Genomic DNA, 19,783 nt, shown 5'->3' with positions numbered 1-19,783 from the left:
TTATGATGATTAAGAGATTGTTAGAAAAGGGAAAATTTGAATGAAATTCTAGTCTCTCTCTCTCTCTCTCTCTCTCTCAAAATGAGCTATATATATGTGTGTGTGTGTGTATACATATATATATATATATATATATAGCTCTTAAAATCATGACTTTTTAGACTAAACATTCGTATGATTAATTTTTTCTACCATGGCAAGTGTAATGGTGATGAGGAACGTAGTACAAAACAATAGCATATTTAATAGGGATAATTTCAAAAACCTCCATTGAGGTAAAAAAATATCACTTAGCACTCTAAAACTTTAAAAAATATCACTTGCTTTTCTACTTTAAAATTTTTTTTAACATTGTCAATCCATATATATATGCTTCACATGTAACCATAGGTAACTTGAATCATCAAGGGGGTAAGTAGAGAGCCACTGTTGATTCTCTAAAGAGAAAAAAGAAAAGAGAAAAAATTTGTAATGTTTAAATCTGGAGGAGATTTACAATAATCCCTGTGTGTTAGACATTCCAAATCAATTCATCATGAGATGGTGAAATAAGTGTTTTGGACCCTAGAATCATAAAAGTTTGAAATATTTAAAATATAAACTAATATCATTATTTAGAGAATGGTTTCCTAAAATGATCATAGATTTTTTAAAAATTCAGAATGTAATTTAATGTGATTAATTGGCTAAATTTAATGTTTTTGGCTGAATTAAAGTTGGTAATGAATGGTTGGTTCACTCAAAACCATTTTTAATTCAACAGTTCAATGGTTGAACTAAACAATTTTTTTGGGTTTGATACAATATTGATTGAATTTTACCCTAATCGATTTTTTAAAGCAAACCAAACACAAAAGCTGGCTAGCCGATGGTTCAATCGGTCCAGGCTCGATTTCAAAATATTTTTTGTGTTTTTCATCATGATTAAATAATTTAAAATTAAGTAAAGGAGAAAAAAGGTAAAGATACGTAAAAAAGACATGAAATGAATGAAAGCAATTAATGAATTGTACTGCAAACAAAAATAAATGGGAAGCAACCGAAAAAAGGGCAACTCTGTCTAGCATTTAAAATGAGATTGAAGTAAACAATACACAAGGTGAAAAAAGCTCAACGTCAACTGAAAAATGGACATTCAAAAATAAAAAAAAATACATTTTTAGATTCAGGAGCACGTGCGTATCAAAATCAAAGGAAACCACGATATTTGGTCGTTATTAGAGCCTGAGAGACAAGTCCAGTGCATATTCCTTGTGCTGTTGGTTATCTAGTTCTTTGCTTCTACTATTATCGTCATTTCCAATTTGGTCCTTGGACACAAATCTTGAGCCAATAGTATAGATGAGATACTTGTAGATGCTGCAAAATTATCTCCATTGAAACTGACAATTCTAGATGGCATCCATGGATCATTTGCACTCCAGTTTGTGGTCCTAATAGAAGGTGTAATAGATAGATAAAATGCATTTGTAGGTCCAGCCAATCCTTGATTTGGATGGCAAGGTCCTTCAAAAGTATTTAAAGTTGCATAACAGGGGTTATTAATTGTTCGACTATTAAGATGAATTGCAAAATTGAGATATAAGTGTTCTTCACCGAACATAGCCTTACGAGCATTTTTCTCTTTGGATCTCTCTAGTTTGTGGGCATTTTGATGACCTCCTAATACTTGTTTGTTGGAGAATTTTCTATCACAGAATTTGCAGCTGAATTTTTGCAATTCCTCTTTGATTCCGTGCTCCTCTAGTTTCACTTCACGATACTACTTACTGGATTTGCCTACTAGGATAGCCTCTTGGGGTTCATCAGCCCAGCTTTTAGACATTTGAACTGATTTTGGATGCAAATCTGATGAGCATTGGCATTCTCATGAGGTACATTCTCATGGGGAATTTTTGACTCCATAAAAATATATATTAGCATAAAGGTTTTGAAGTCAACTTGGTTCTCAAGAAGCAAGACCTATAGTTTATATAGGACTTTTCCAGTATAATGGAGGGGACATACTACTGGATGGCTTCAAAACTAGCACGATATTAAAGATAGTGCTCATTAGATTAAAGATGGCTAATGCTTATCTTGCATAACATCTACTTTCTTAGTGTACCATCTAAATAGGCATTCATTTAAGACTTACCTTCAAAAAAATGATAAATTTAAAAATTTAATCTTCACCTACCTTGCATTCAATTACTTACCAAAATTACAAATTCTTATACTATATAAGATTGAGTTTGATGAAAGAGTGGCTTGAATTTCAACCGCATGGGTGGAGGCTTTGTGGGGTTGTGAAATGTTTTGTACTATTTTAAACGCTGTAGGTACAAGTTAAGGAAGCATGTGTTTGGGTATATTTACCAACATAACCTCATTTTACTACATTTAAAGTTCTCATTGATGAAACATCTGGGTTGGTGGAATGTGCAATTAGTGTGGACCCATTTTTTTGCATTTTGTACAACCCTTATATGCTCGTGTGTTAGTGTAATTACTGGAATATCCCTTAGCGAACAAAAAGTTTGCCTTTTGAGCAGCAGATAACTGTTAAGGAATGTAGCTTTGTCTAAAACGTTTGAATGGTTGCTGCACTGTCATGAATGCTAAGGCTTTGGTTGGAACTCATTTCTCGCTCATTTATATCTAAATTTAACAGCTATAAACGTAGGTCAGTTTATCCCCTTTCAGTTTCAGTGCTTTAGTTTTTTTTTTTTTTTGCCTTTGTCTACAAAGCTTTGCCTTTCATCCAAGCTCAGCTCTGAAATTACCCATTTGCTCGTCATTAATTGCACCCCAATTCAATAGCCACAACGTTGGTATGTTAATGCCTAAACCGTCGATCATCAATTTCGCCCCTTTTGCATTCTGGGATTAGAATATTTCTTCCTAGCTTTATGCTAAGCATCTCAAAATGTTCTTTAGTCGCAGCTACTCCTGGTGGTTCAGCTTGAGGTGAGATTTGTCCCCCAAAATTTTCCAGTTCTTCTCTTAATTTTGGCAATGTGTTCTTAATTCCTGCAATTATAGACTCTTATCGTGTATTTCAGCTACAAGATCGCGTTTTCCGTACCAATTCGGCTGCCCTCTGAAATTTGACTAGTTTCCTTATAATTTTATAGGTTTGGAGCAACATCAAGAAAGAGCTCTTGATGGGGATTCTGGAATAAGGTTAGCTTTATGTTGTGCTCTACCTTTTTGCATTATGCCCAAACTTCATTTTGACAGAGTTTGATTGGCAAGATTTGTGAATTGATTGATTATATCGTTTATTGCTGCTCCAAGTGTAGTCTTTACTTGATTCACTACTAAATGAGTTCCTTAGTTTATATATTGTATAAGAACAAATCCTTGTGTTGTATTACAATTCTGAAATTGCTATAAAATTAACTGCAACTTAACTGCCATCAAGTATCGGAACTTCTGCTACATATGCAAATATCTACACAAATTTAATCTATAATGAGAAAAAGCGATATTGGACTTGTATGTACTAATCTGTGAAATGCAAGTTTGTCAAATCTACTGTTAATAACTTTGCCTTAATACCCTGATACCCCTCCTGTTGATACCCAATCATTTGCAGCCACTGTTACTGCCTTGGCTTCCATTGCTATGTCCTTATATCTTGGCCTCACGGATCTCTTTTCTTGGCCTCTGCTTCAGTAGTATTATCCTTGTTACCAGGTTTATTGAATGCAATCAGGAAACAAATCACAAATGCACCAGATATAATATTTAATGAAATTACCTGCAATCTTTCAAATGCATGATGATTAAAGATAACACTGAGATATAAAACACAAAGAAGACATCCTAAAATGCTAAAGTTCTCAACAACTGAATTGCCATCGAGCACCAGATCCTCACCTTCACTAATATTATCCTCTTTACCATATTTATACACTCGAATTAGAACATGAATCGCAAAGATGCGGAGCAAAGATAAAAGACAAAATATAGTTATTCACACATTATGAAGACTATATGTAGATAACACTTCATAAATTAGCTAATTAACTCAGAAATCTCAAATCTTATCTTAGGTTTGAATGCAGAATTGAAGCCTTTATATTGGCCTCAAGGTTGGCTTTTCTTGGCCACTGCTTTAAGTAATATGAACCTTTTTACTAGGTTTAAACAATTAAGTCAAAAAAACAAATCACAACGCTAACAGATATAAGATAATGAAATAATCTGCAATCTACTGAATGTAAGGTGATTAAAGATAACATTACGCTGTAAAACGCCCCGAATACAGCACAAGATGCTAAAGTTCCCAACAACTGAATTTCCACCGAGCAGCATATACTCAACTTCTCGAATATTATCCTTTTTACCATATTTAAATAATTGAATCAGAAAATGAATCACAAATAGGCGAAACAACTAGGAGAAAACCTCGTGCCCTTAGCAATGTGTGTGCACTCGATGATTTTAGTATGCACCTTTGATTTACTATTAAGCTTGATACATATCTGTTGATTGACATGCTTGAACATTCTGGATCCCTGTTTATCTGTGTGACTTTGTGCCTTGATTGTTATCTAGGATAACAAATTCCTGAATAATATATAATTTAGGTCATTTTCAATGTTATTATTAAGACCTTTATTATAAAAGATGTTTCACCCCCATGAAAACTCTTAGGATGTGTAGTTATTGTAGACTAAAATGACAACACTAAGTAAAGATAACAAGTTGGAAGAGCAAAAGCGTTGGCGAAATGAAAAAGCAAGGGCCAAATATGCATCGTTGATTGAAGAAGAAAAAGAGCTACAGCGACAAAAGCGCTAAGAGGCTTATAAGAGAAGAAAACAAGTAAACAACGGATGTATGAGGATGAAGCTAATGGGTTGTTGGTACAGCAACCTTTAGATGTGAACGACGCAGGACATCAAAACAGTAGTACACGTTGTACAGGTAGGATGACTTTATATAAGAAGGGATTATCCCTAAGATAAGTTTGACTAGCCCGACAAATGTTAATACCTCATTTTTTAGACGCGTGCAACCCATGTGGGACAAGCTGCAAACATTTAACACATGTAACTGAGACCCTGAATGACTGCCAAGGTTTGCTGATTGTAACTTGCATCAATTCCAGCACTGAAATGAAAATCGAATGCATTATTAAAAGACAAGGCTGATGTTTTATACATAAATATATAGGCTTAGGCCCAAATGTTTGCTGTCAGACCCCGTGCCGGCATGGTGACACCCAAAAAACCTTAGGTTGATCCGCACTTGGTAACTTTAAAATGTTAGACTAATTCTGCGAGGACCCGGAAAATTATTTTGCATTTTATTTTATTTCTTTGAATGTATTTTCTTTACTTTAAATTATTGTCTTAATTTCCTCGATATTTTTATAAGTAAGTCAAGTTTTAAAATCATTTTCTTTGTATAAGTTAGTACATGTTAAGTTTGAAGTGCATTATGAAAGTGGGACTTGCTAATGTGGTAAGTGTAATAAATTTTTGAGGAAAAGGAGGAGTTTTGTGCAAAGGGACATAATTTTATAAGGTGCTAAGAGATAATTAGGGGTTGGCTAGATGTTTTAGTGATTGGAAGACAACAAGATGAGGATTAACCTTGGCTAAACACTTGTTACAAAATTCTTGGATTTTTTACCTTGACCAAAGACTTTCTTACTTCTTTACTAAAACCAAATTTTGACCAAAATTATTCCATTTTTCCTCTAGCTTTGGCTGAACTTCCATGAGAGAAAAGAGAGGAAATAAGCTTCAACTTCAACTTCCATTTCAAGCTTGAATCCTTGAGTTTTTACCATAAATTTGCAATCTACTCCATAAAAGTTGACTTTTAGGAAGGATTAAGGACTTTGGTGGAGGGGTTTTGGAGGGAGAAACACTTGGTTTCCATTTTTCTTGGGATTTCAAGGTATTTATGACAAGAAACTTCTTTTACTTTTAATCTTTGCACACTAGTGGTTTTAGAGTTGGATTTTGGTAGTTTAGACGGAACATTTCATGGTTTAAATTGTGGTTGGCAAATTTCAGCTTTTGGTGAAAAATTTTAGCTTTGATATGATGGTTTAAGTTTGATCATGGTCTATTACCCTTGCCATGTCATTTTTCCAACTTTTATATGCTTCTTTGGCTTTATAATAGAAATTTCCAACTTGTGATTATGAATTTCAGCTTAGGGTTTCTATTTTCCAGCTTTATTATGGTAGTTCTTGAGCTATAAACTTGCTATATTTGGATGATTTGGTGGCCTAAAATAAGTGTATTGATAGTTATGACTTGTGGTTATGATTGAGGTTGAATTGAGATGAAATTTGGTGTTGAGTTTGGATGGAAAAGTAAAGAAAACAAGGGGAGGTGCTGCTGAAATTTTTCGCAGGGAACCTTGAGCTGTCTTGGGAAATTTGTTATATTTTAGTGTAAAAAATTTAGAATTTGGTTCTGTTTATTGCGTTTGAACTAGATTCAGGGTACTTTCAACCGTGAAAATTTCATAATTTTTTTCGGTTCCTATGAATATCTGTGATTTTTCAAATTTGATTGAATTTCCATACTTGTTCTGTCTTTCTACTGGATGAAACAGTAACTTAAGGTTGGAATTTGGCTGATTTGTGGACAAAATCTTACACATATGTCTTCTGGGAAATTGTAACCCTTTGAATCTATTTTTTGATGGTATAAAGTTTATAAATTTTGGACTTAAGAAGCTTGAGATATGATTTTTCAAATAGTATCATGCAAAATTGAAAATTTCTGTTTTCTTAGAACTGTTCTTACTTTCATTTCTAACTTTAAGATTTGGAGTTGGTAAACTATTTTGAGTTGGATTTATGAGTAGAATTGAGGTTTAAATGAAAGGAAATGAAGTTTTGGAAATCTTAATTTTTTCATGTATTTTGGTTTTGTATTACTAGTCTTTTAAAACAGTATATGACCACAGGACTCGAAAGAGTTCAAGAGGACAAACCAGGGTTAAAGTGAAGGATTGCAATTAATTGGTGAGTGTTCCAACAGTGTGTTACATGTTCATTGTTGCTAGAAATTACTAGGTACTTGAATTATCGTCTTATAGGAAAGTGTGTACTTTATTGCACTTGACTTAGCTCGGCTAAACTTTTGATATTCTGTTAAAACATGTACTAACCGTTTTGTTATAACTGAAATGTGGCAAGAATCTGGCCACTTTATGGCCGAATTCGAGACAGTAAACAATCAAATTGTTTTCTGCCTTCCCTATCAATCCGGCCTTGAATCCGGTCAATATTTGACCTGATTTGTGGTCGAATTTGCTGAAGAAATTTCTAATTATTGCAGTTTTCCTCCAATTTTCTTGTTTGATCAAGTATTCGCACCCACCCTATTTTCAACTGTTTGGATTTGAAATACTTGAAATGTTTGAAACATGATATGCAAAGCTTATTTGTGACTTGAGCCTGTTTGGGCGAGCGTGCTCTTATATACTCTCAATTGACCTGACTCGACTAAATATTTGATATCTCATTTATGCATGACCAAGTGACTTGATTTGTATGTGACCTGTATATTGATTTAAAATACTTGGAATGTTTGAGAATGTGAATTGTTGGACATTACTTGTGACTTGATTATGGCAAGGCGAGTGTGTCCTTATTCGCCCTCGACCTCCATGAATTTGAATTAATTGATCCTGTATGCCAACTTGCATGTTTATGTATATGGTTGCAGATCTGCTACATTTTTCTTGCAGCGGTTGAACTGTAGACCGGCTGCATTTCTCTTGTGGTGGTTGAATAGTAGACCTGTTACATTCCTCTTGTAGCAGTTGAATTGTAGATCAGCTGCATTTCTCTTGCAGTGGTTGAACTAGGCCTTGGACCCTATCCAAGACGTCGGGTAAGCGGAAACTAGGGTTACTCATGCGTGAATGTAGGTTGGTAACGACTAAACTGAGCCATCATTCGACCTCTTGTTTTAGACCAGTCTCAGAGCAGTCGGATAAGTTGGGCAATTTTGGGTAAATGACAAGTTCCTAACCTGTTTATTCCTGACTGAAATTCATTACTTGAACTCTGAAATTACTGAATACGGAGCGTTAAGTGACAACTAACATCTCCAATCATTTACTGCATGAGCGTTGGATAACAGCCAACGACTGCAATCTTGAATACCTGAATATTTGGGGTTATAAGTCAGATCCTGAATTACTAAATATCTGGAATTATAAGTCCAACCCAGGGCTAGTTGGTCGAATCAAACCCGCAAGGGTTTGGTCGAGAAGATCGACAAACCTTGGGGTATTTCTTTGACGTCGGGCCCGGTAAGAGGTATGTTTGGTGGACGAAAATTGACGTAAAGTGGTGATCTACAGACATTATAATTTCGTGGTTGACGGAGAGTCAACGGACCTTGATCAAGTTGCGGTGGAACTTACTCCTAAGAGCAACCTATATCCTTTGTCATGAATATGTTCTTTACTGTACACTTTTGCATGATCTATCTGGCTACTTGCTTAACTATATACTCAATCATGATCTATTTGAGTTTGACTTATTTTTTGATATCTGGGTATGGTATCTTGCCTATTATTTTACCTGCCTGGTTACTTGGAACCTCATTAGGTTTCTAACTCATTCCATGAAATTTATTTTTCTCACAGGAGTAAGAACGTGAAAATGGGAGTGAAAAAAACATAGACTTTGTCTAGGTTTTTATAGCTGCTCGTGTGAGCACTTCGTAGATGTCTAGCCAACTTGTTTGGTTTGATTTTTTTTTTTTTTGCAAGTTTGACTCTTTAACTGTATTATAGATTGTGTAGACATTGGAGGTCTATGAGTGTATCTATATTGAAGGTTGCAATTGATACCGCTTGTATTATTGAGATTGTTATTTGTAAATTTCATGATATGTGACTGAACCCTGGCGAGAGTTGGGCAGGCGGTCCGCCAAACTCTTGGGTATGCCTTAGGGGAAGGTGGGGCTGTCATAGGTGGTATCAGAGCTATTTCGCGTGGTCTCTGTGCAGGGTGAGCTTGAGGCCAAGTGGTGTTATAGTCCCGATTATGTGAATAAGTGCAAAGGACTAAGTGCTCTTCTTAGGCGTAAGTTATGAATCATGACTGTTATAAGCGTAAACCCCTTTTTCATGATACTTGGGGAAGATAGATATGTATGTCAGGTAAGAATCCCTAATATATATGATTTATTCTTGGGACTGGCCGGGTTGAGTTGTGAATTATCTTATTTTGGATTCTTATACGCGAGTACCAAAAAGTGGAGAGCACTAGAATAAGGGTCTGTATCTTGACTGCACTTGAGATAAGTTTTGATAGCAAAGGTCAAGACATGGAAGATTTTAACATTTGACCTAGTAATTGAATTGATCGAGGGGATTGGATCTAGGAGTGCTATCATGGACTAATCTAGTAATTGTCTAGTAAGGGTTCCTATAGATGATGGCTAGATTGTAGTGTACATTGGAAAATTAACACTGAAAACCTGTTTCCCTTCTCGTATAAATGTGAGGACTTGATAAGTGTTTACCTAATTTTGAGGCGGTTTAACTGTAGCTATATAGGTATTTCTACCCCTCTTGTGATGTTTGAAACCCGTAGTTTGGTTTTCGATGAACTATCCTTGCATATACTTCCTTGATATCTATCCATCGATGTCAAAGTATGGACTTGATTTTGATTATTATCATGCCAAAATTTAGAGTTTTGGAATTAGATATGGAGATTTTGAGAAAAGGGATTTGAGTTCTATAACTATATGCAAAAACTTGAGATAGGACGTGGAACTTTTGATGTACGAAGTGTGCTTTAGGGTTTCGTTATATACATAAGTGATAAGGATACCCCTTGTGTTCAGACCCTAAAAAAAGGGAATAAGTGGCATAATATCTTAAGATATTGCTCTACCTATGTTCTACTTTTTCGTCTATCTCATTTGAGAATATCTAAGTTTAATCTTCCATGATTGGATTGGGAGTAAATGAACTTAAAAGTTATAAAGTTAGAGTTCCAATTGTAGCATTTCAAAAGAGATTAACTGAGCACTTGGAAGGGCGATGGAAACAAGAATATTCGGAGAAAATTGAGTTACTGCACAAGAACATAGAACTGAAAAAGAAATACTAAACGATCCCGGAAGAGGTGCGGAATAAATTTGAATTAGTGCATTTGTCTAGTCGAATAGCATCTCAAGACATTTATAGTAATAAAGATAAAAGAGGTGAAGAAAGTTCTGCGATACTAAAGGGAAACGTAAAGAGATGTATGAAGATGAATTTGTTATGAAGGATAAAGAGAGGAAGAAAAGAAAGAATGGATGTGACGACCCCACCTCCCCCTGAGGCGTACCAAAGGGTTTGGCGGACCGCCTGCCCAGCTCTCGCCAGGACTCACTCACTCAAATCACGTGCACACATCCATGGACCATAAATAACATCCACAATTCAAGCTTATAATTTACATTGATAGAGATCAGGGTACAAAGTCTCGATATACTTAAACTAGTTCAAAACGTATACAATCCAAATACAAAATGTTCCATTCGAGGAATAGCGCGAGTACAAGTCAAAAGTCAAAAGTCAAACAACTAGACTACGCTAGTCTTTACATATCTCACGCCTCGCTCGTACCCCTGTAAGGAAAACAAATAACGTGGTATGAGCTAAAAGCCCAGTGAGGTTCCAAATAGCAAATTGACCATTATTTATAAGTACAAGTTTTCGATATAGCAAAGTAAGGAGCATGAAGAGTTCATAAATGTGAGCAATAACACGTCAAGTAGAAATCTCAAAATGAGCGAGTGTAAAAGTTTTTCAAAATCAACAATAATCCAATAAGCAATAATCAATCCAAAGCATAAGGATACGGATGGCCCTCAGGAGCCAACTTCCATTCATCATCAGGAGCTTGATCACGTAGTAGTTGACACTCCGTCAACTTTCAAGTAAAGGAACCAATCCAGTAGAGCACCACTTACATGACTCTCCGTCCACCATTCACACCCCCTACTGGGCCCAAAATCCTCAATAAACATGGGTGGTAATACTCGAGTATACCGATTAGCCGAGGAGGTATCACTCCACTCGACAAAACAAGAGACCCAGGGTTCGTTACCCAATCGACCAAGCCCTTGCCGGCTCGACTAGAGTAACTCGCCACAGGGTTTCTGGAATTCCAGGAAGTGCGCACATCAAGTATATCAAGTCAATTGCAATCAATAAACAAGTATATCACGTAAGAGCAAGTGCGATAAAGTACACTCTTGCCCTGTCAATTCACGTATATAACATGTACTCATATTGGTCACGTATCAAGTTCAAGTATCTAGTGCAATTCAGTATTTGAAAGCACTCACCACAAGATATAGTGCCTTTACTGGTCACTTTCAGGTTATACTCTGGGTTCGGAGTCCAAATCTGCGATAAACTCAGTTTGAGAACTTTGAAACATGTCTAGAATTCGAAACTTAGACGTTTCGTCAATAAAGATCAAGAAATTGAAATTCACTTGGAGAGTAGTCGTGAAACACTTGCTCGCTTTTTAAACAGTAAAACTTTGTAACATTTTTACTTGAAAATGCCATGCGAGTCGAAAGTACAAGGAAAATATACTCCGAGCAATCATGATTTCATTTCTCAAGGGTACAAGTTCGGCCAAATCCTAACATATAACCCTTGATAACAAAGCATCAAGGTCCTCGCTAGTTCGAGTGATAATCACTTAACCCTTACTCACGTTACAAGTATAGTTTCCTAGTCCTCGAGTGTAAATTCGGGCAGCATGCCCTTTGTGTTTACCAAATTTTCCAGCCATTTTGGCTTCAATCCTTACACAATCCAACCCAACATCATCCACAATATAATTTCAGTTCATTAGCCATTCCATAGGCTCAACACAACATAAGAACAAAAATCAAAGTGATAATAAGGGTGGAAATGTAACCTAGCAAAAGACAGATTTGACGTATGGTTGCGGAAATAACACATCCGAGGCTACGCTTATTGGATTGAGGTGAAACTTATGCCGTTTCGAAGCTAAGACTCAGGGCTACAATGTTCATGAAGATCACTTAGTCCAGTTTCCAATGAAACCTAGTCAAATCCTCAATTTACAGAACCAAAACCCAACTAGTCGGCTATTTAACCACACTGCACTGGAATGGTCATATCTCAGGTTACCAAGGTACGATTAAGGTGTTCTTTGAGGCGTTAGAAAGCTAAGACATGGCACTAAAACTTTCATGTTTTGGGCCAAGACTAAAACTGAACGGATTACAGCGAATAAATACCATCAAATAGACTGAACTGTCCACACGGCATTCTGGAAGGTAACCTAAAACAGCAAGGGTATTTTCGTCTTTTCACATGGTACGTTGCTCCGATTGAGCTGAAATTTTACAGAAACCTATAAAATACCATTCTCTACAACTTTCATGTTTTGACCTAAGGCCAATTCGGCCTCTAACATAGGGTTACAAAACCGGACAGAAAGTTGGGGAAAATTTTCCAGATTCTGGAATTTTTGGTATTTAATGGAATTTTCTCAAATTTCTTGTTCTAATCACTACCAAACAACCTTATATAACCTTATTTACAACATTTACAACCACACAACAAGTTTAGGCAGAAACTCTGAAACCCTAGCTTGCTTATTCATCCCAAAATTCATCACAACCACTTGGATAATCATGAAATCAAGCCAAAACTTAAGCTAAAAAAACATCTTAAAGCAAGATTAAAGCAACAAGGATCATGATCAGATGTTTATACCTCAAAAGCAAGTCTTGGAAGAGTGATTCTTCACCCCCTTAGAAATTTCTTAGTTCCTCAAGCTTCCCAACTCACAACCTCCACTTTAATCGGTTTAAAATTGGATTTTCTCACTTGGTTTGGCTAAGATTCAAGAAGAAAGAATTTTTTTCTTTTGCTCTCCCTTTCTCTCTCTCTTTTGGTCGACCAGCAGCAGGAGAAATGAAGGGGAAAGTCCAGAAAATTGGTTTAATAAGGTTAGTTAATCACTTGGCCAAGAAACTCTAGGGTGGCGACACTTGTCGCCACCACCACCTTTCATTTTTCTCTTTCCTATCCTTGTTATTTTAGCCTCTAATTTTGGTCAGACTTAGCTGGAAATTAAGAAGATATTTTGCTCAAATATCAATGAGCTCATGTGGTAAGAAAGTGGTGGTCCAGTGGTGCGTTCAATCGGTAGTGCGCGGGACCCGCCGGTTCGCGCCGTTTTTCTTAAAAACACCCGTACTAGGGTTTTTACTTCCCATTCACTAACCTTATATAATTGCTCCTATTCACATATTATTTCTCACTTAAAAGTCACTTTTAATCATCAAATTGATCCTTGGCCAGTACCGAAAATTCATCCGGCGGAAAAATCGCTAAAACCCTAATTTGCTCAAATCTTGAAAACAAAGAGTAAAACCCTACTTTCTAGATTCATTTGCACTTATTATAGAATAATTAGATAGTAGAGCTTTAATAAATAATAATTTCCAAATAAAAGAGCATTTTTAAGAAAACGTGACGGTTTTACAATTTCAGAAATTAAAATTAGGGTTTCTATTAAAATGTGAGACATTTAATAAAACCGGTTAGTCACAAGTAAACTAGGGTTTTTGATTAAACATTTAGGGTTTCTAGTCTTTTAAAATAAAATAAGGTTTTAAATCAAACCCGAAGAAATAGTCTTTAATATCTTCTTTACAAACAATCTCCTAATATTCGGGGTGTTACAATCTCCCCTCCTTAAAAGAATTTCGTCCTCGAAATTCAACATTTATTCGTAAATAAGTATAAGCAAATACAAGCATTTTCAAAACACATTGAAAATAACATACTTTCTTTATATACGTATCATGGCAATTAACACATCCTACAGTACGTTAACCCTAGGTATCGCTCAGGCACTACTCTTAATCAAGGCTCGAAACACATGAATAAGAAGGATCCCAAATCCCATAAATATCTTCAATATATTTCAATTCCAAACTATTCGCATTCCCCGTGCCTTTGCTTTCGCAATCCAAACTTATCCCAATATTACGCGAGATCTTAACTTATCGTAAAGGTGTCACTCATTGGTATTCGGGGACAAGAATCCAAAAATATGATAATTCACCACTCAAGCTGGCCAGGCTCAAGAGCAAATCACCCGTATTAGAAATTCCTACCCAACATACATATCTAAGGTCTCCAACAATAGACAATTGTTCCACACTTAACAAGTCAATCCCCACAGTCCGAGAACCTTCTCCCGGCACGAGCTCAATAGGAGCTCTGATACCATCTGTGACGACCCCACCTCCCCCTGAGGCGTACCAAAGGGTTTGGCGGACCGCCTGCCCAGCTCTCGCCAGGACTCACTCACTCAAATCACGTGCACACATCCATGGACCATAAATAACATCCACAATTCAAGCTTATAATTTACATTGATAGAGATCAGGGTACAAAGTCTCGATATACTTAAACTAGTTCAAAACGTATACAATCCAAATACAAAATGTTCCATTCGAGGAATAGCGCGAGTACAAGTCAAAAGTCAAAAGTCAAACAACTAGACTACGCTAGTCTTTACATATCTCACGCCTCGCTCGTACCCCTGTAAGGAAAACAAATAACGTGGTATGAGCTAAAAGCCCAGTGAGGTTCCAAATAGCAAATTGACCATTATTTATAAGTACAAGTTTTCGATATAGCAAAGTAAGGAGCATGAAGAGTTCATAAATGTGAGCAATAACACGTCAAGTAGAAATCTCAAAATGAGCGAGTGTAAAAGTTTTTCAAAATCAACAATAATCCAATAAGCAATAATCAATCCAAAGCATAAGGATACGGATGGCCCTCAGGAGCCAACTTCCATTCATCATCAGGAGCTTGATCACGTAGTAGTTGACACTCCGTCAACTTTCAAGTAAAGGAACCAATCCAGTAGAGCACCACTTACACGACTCTCCGTCCACCATTCACACCCCCTACTGGGCCCAAAATCCTCAATAAACATGGGTGGTAATACTCGAGTATACCGATTAGCCGAGGAGGTATCACTCCACTCGACAAAACAAGAGACCCAGGGTTCGTTACCCAATCGACCAAGCCCTTGCCGGCTCGACTAGAGTAACTCGCCACAAGGTTTCTGGAATTCCAGGAAGTGCGCACATCAAGTATATCAAGTCAATTGCAATCAATAAACAAGTATATCACGTAAGAGCAAGTGCGATAAAGTACACTCTTGCCCTGTCAATTCACGTATATAACATGTACTCATATTGGTCACGTATCAAGTTCAAGTATCTAGTGCAATTCAGTATTTGAAAGCACTCACCACAAGATATAGTGCCTTTACTGGTCACTTTCAGGTTATACTCTGGGTTCGGAGTCCAAATCTGCGATAAACTCAGTTTGAGAACTTTGAAACATGTCTAGAATTCGAAACTTAGACGTTTCGTCAATAAAGATCAAGAAATTGAAATTCACTTGGAGAGTAGTCGTGAAACACTTGCTCGCTTTTTAAACAGTAAAACTTTGTAACATTTTTACTTGAAAATGCCATGCGAGTCGAAAGTACAAGGAAAATATACTCCGAGCAATCATGATTTCATTTCTCAAGGGTACAAGTTCGGCCAAATCCTAACATATAACCCTTGATAACAAAGCATCAAGGTCCTCGCTAGTTCGAGTGATAATCACTTAACCCTTACTCACGTTACAAGTATAGTTTCCTAGTCCTCGAGTGTAAATTCGGGCAGCATGCCCTTTGTGTTTACCAAATTTTCCAGCCATTTTGGCTTCAATCCTTACACAATCCAACCCAACATCATCCACAATATAATTTCAGTTCATTAGCCATTCCATAGGCTCAACACAACATAAGAACAAAAATCAAAGTGATAATAAGGGTGGAAATGTAACCTAGCAAAAGACAGATTTGACGTATGGTTGCGGAAATAACACATCCGAGGCTACGCTTATTGGATTGAGGTGAAACTTATGCCGTTTCGAAGCTAAGACTCAGGGCTACAATGTTCATGAAGATCACTTAGTCCAGTTTCCAATGAAACCTAGTCAAATCCTCAATTTACAGAACCAAAACCCAACTAGTCGGCTATTTAACCACACTGCACTGGAATGGTCATATCTCAGGTTACCAAGGTACGATTAAGGTGTTCTTTGAGGCGTTAGAAAGCTAAGACATGGCACTAAAACTTTCATGTTTTGGGCCAAGACTAAAACTGAACGGATTACAGCGAATAAATACCATCAAATAGACTGAACTGTCCACACGGCATTCTGGAAGGTAACCTAAAACAGCAAGGGTATTTTCGTCTTTTCACATGGTACGTTGCTCCGATTGAGCTGAAATTTTACAGAAACCTATAAAATACCATTCTCTACAACTTTCATGTTTTGACCTAAGGCCAATTCGGCCTCTAACATAGGGTTACAAAACCGGACAGAAAGTTGGGGAAAATTTTCCAGATTCTGGAATTTTTGGTATTTAATGGAATTTTCTCAAATTTCTTGTTCTAATCACTACCAAACAACCTTATATAACCTTATTTACAACATTTACAACCACACAACAAGTTTAGGCAGAAACTCTGAAACCCTAGCTTGCTTATTCATCCCAAAATTCATCACAACCACTTGGATAATCATGAAATCAAGCCAAAACTTAAGCTAAAAAAACATCTTAAAGCAAGATTAAAGCAACAAGGATCATGATCAGATGTTTATACCTCAAAAGCAAGTCTTGGAAGAGTGATTCTTCACCCCCTTAGAAATTTCTTAGTTCCTCAAGCTTCCCAACTCACAACCTCCACTTTAATCGGTTTAAAATTGGATTTTCTCACTTGGTTTGGCTAAGATTCAAGAAGAAAGAATTTTTTTCTTTTGCTCTCCCTTTCTCTCTCTCTTTTGGTCGACCAGCAGCAGGAGAAATGAAGGGGAAAGTCCAGAAAATTGGTTTAATAAGGTTAGTTAATCACTTGGCCAAGAAACTCTAGGGTGGCGACACTTGTCGCCACCACCACCTTTCATTTTTCTCTTTCCTATCCTTGTTATTTTAGCCTCTAATTTTGGTCAGACTTAGCTGGAAATTAAGAAGATATTTTGCTCAAATATTAATGAGCTCATGTGGTAAGAAAGTGGTGGTCCAGTGGTGCGTTCAATCGGTAGTGCGCGGGACCCGCCGGTTCGCGCCGTTTTTCTTAAAAACACCCGTACTAGGGTTTTTACTTCCCATTCACTAACCTTATATAATTGCTCCTATTCACATATTATTTCTCACTTAAAAGTCACTTTTAATCATCAAATTGATCCTTGGCCAGTACCGAAAATTCATCCGGCGGAAAAATCGCTAAAATCCTAATTTGCTCAAATCTTGAAAACAAAGAGTAAAACCCTACTTTCTAGATTCATTTGCACTTATTATGGAATAATTAGATAGTAGAGCTTTAATAAATAATAATTTCCAAATAAAAGAGCATTTTTAAGAAAACGTGACGGTTTTACAATTTCAGAAATTAAAATTAGGGTTTCTATTAAAATGTGAGACATTTAATAAAACCGGTTAGTCACAAGTAAACTAGGGTTTTTGATTAAACATTTAGGGTTTCTAGTCTTTTAAAATAAAATAAGGTTTTAAATCAAACCCGAAGAAATACTCTTTAATATCTTCTTTACAAACAATCTCCTAATATTCGGGGTGTTACAATGGACACTTCAAGAAAAGATGCGTAGCTACTAAGTGTGAAACATATAAAAAAATTCATACGGGATAATGTTATTTGAAAATTGGTGCATGTTTTAGATGTGGCCAATTTGGACATCAAGTGAGGAACTGCCTAAGGCAAATGAATTTCGGAATGGTGAAACAGTTGTACTAGTCAAAGATAGTAATTAGTGAGGTTTTGCCTGAAATAGTTGTATTTATTGAACTGTTATACAAACTTTATGTAATAAGTTGTATCTCTATTAGAAACAGTGAACTTGGAGCCTAATGTTTTGGTTAGTGACATTAAATGTCTATGGTTGTGTAGCGTTGAATCTCTATCCATGAATTAATTATCATAATTTAGTCTTGGATTTAAGCAAGAATTCTTTATTTGTGGTTTGAAAGGAAGAAATTTTGGTTTGAGAGGGTAATACGGGTCTCGTGGTATAATTGTAAATTTGAAAGGGGCCTTATGTGTTTAAGAGCTAGCAAAAGTAGTAACTAAGTTTCAAATAAGATTTTCTCTCTAGGTAAGATTGTGATAGCGACATGAGTGAGGGGATGCTCTTGAAAAGTATAAGAAAAACTATAGAATCGAGTTTTGTGAGCAAAGAAGAGAATTTCGAGAACGAAATTCTATTAAGGGAGAGAGAGTGTGAGGACCCGAAAAATTATTTTGTATTTTATTTTATTTCTTTGAATTCATTTTCTTTACTTTAATTATTGCCTTAATTTCCTCGATATTTTTATAAGTAAGTCAAGTTTTAAATTCATTTTATTTGTATAACTTAGTATATGTTAACTTTGAAGTGCATTATGAAAGTGGGACCCGCTAATGCGGTAAGTGTGACAAATTTTTGAGGAATAGAAGGAGTTTTGTGCAAAGGGATATAATTTTATAAGGTGCTAAGAGATAATTAGAGGTTGGCTAGATGTTTTAGTGATTGGAAGATGATAAGTGACTAATTTACGTTATATTTGAATGATATTTTATGTTATTTTTAGTCATTTTGGTTATATTATTAGAAGAAAATGAATCATTTTGGCTATAATTGGGAAAAAATGTTTTTAAGTGATTAAATGAGATTTTTATCACTTTTTGCTTGCATTTTGTACATTTTTGACAGTTTTGGCACATTTTAGTATTTCGATTATAACTTGAGTTACAGTGATCGAATTGAGATGATTTTTAAATCAATTTGAAAATAAGAGATAGATCTACAACTTTGTTGAAGACATCAAAATTCATTTTGAAGGTTTTCTAGGTCAAAAAACCGAATTACAGTAGCTAATTTCTATTGATTGAAGCTGAAACAGGGCATTGAGCAGTCAAGGGTATTTCAGTCATTTCTCAGCCTACACAAATCCAAATGAGGTAATTCTTGATGCATTAGAAATCTAACTCAAAGAGCTACAAGTTTTATGTTTTGGTCAAGAGTTAAATCAGCTTCTATCATCAATAAAGGTTCAGTTGAAATTGAGGTAAAATTGGAGCAGCGTTGAAGATTGAACAGAAATTGCACAAAAGTCAAGGTAGCAATCCGGCCAAATTATCTGGCCAGATTGTGGTTAGAAAAGACTGCTCATTATGCGGGCAACTTGATTTCACCTCTAACAAGTCACATGTAATGCTAGACATGTGACAACCACTACTAGCTGTAAGGGGAAAGTGCAAAGCCTCATTCCTTGACCACCTTTATCTTTATATAGTCAAAACAATTGTAAGAGAAATGGGAGAGAGACACAGGAGAAGCTTGGAGTCTGCAGAAATGTAGCTCTTCCATTTTCTTAGTGTTAGATTAGTTTAGTATAGAGTAGTATAGTTTATCCATTCTTGTATATTGGCTAGATTAGGATGAAGATGGAGATGAAGAAGGAGGAGTTGAAACTCATGTGACAAGGGTTATCTCTTCTCTAACTCTTTATCTTTTGTATTGGATTTTTAACTATGGTTAATAAGCAAGTCTTGGATTTTATGTTAATTGTGACAGCCCCACCTTCCCCTAAGGTGAACCAAAGGAGTTAGCGGACTGCCTGCCCAACTCTCGCCAGGACTAACGGTTCAGTTTAGAGCGTTCTAATACG

General features: G+C 36.1%; 2 long non-coding RNA genes across 2 annotated transcripts; both read right to left on the bottom strand.

Moving 5' to 3' along the window:
* Nucleotides 1-10,403: 10,403 nt before the first annotated feature.
* On the bottom strand, nt 10,404-12,922 carry LOC140008026 (uncharacterized). Its single transcript, XR_011815441.1, has 3 exons — nt 12,742-12,922; nt 11,328-11,388; nt 10,404-10,604 (listed from the first exon to the last, which is right to left on the bottom strand). It is a non-coding gene; the product is annotated as an uncharacterized lncRNA (long non-coding RNA).
* Nucleotides 12,923-14,383: 1,461 nt separating this feature from the next.
* Nucleotides 14,384-16,902, bottom strand: LOC140008033 (uncharacterized). Its single transcript, XR_011815448.1, has 3 exons — nt 16,722-16,902; nt 15,308-15,368; nt 14,384-14,584 (listed from the first exon to the last, which is right to left on the bottom strand). It is a non-coding gene; the product is annotated as an uncharacterized lncRNA (long non-coding RNA).
* Between the last annotated feature and the right edge of the window lie 2,881 nt (nt 16,903-19,783).

The sequence above is a fragment of the Coffea arabica genome, chromosome 6c (genome assembly GCF_036785885.1).
Source record: "Coffea arabica cultivar ET-39 chromosome 6c, Coffea Arabica ET-39 HiFi, whole genome shotgun sequence".
Taxonomy (NCBI): Eukaryota; Viridiplantae; Streptophyta; class Magnoliopsida; order Gentianales; family Rubiaceae; genus Coffea; species Coffea arabica.
The sequence above is the reverse complement of the archived record's forward strand: the minus strand, read 5'-3'. Positions and strand labels throughout refer to the sequence as shown.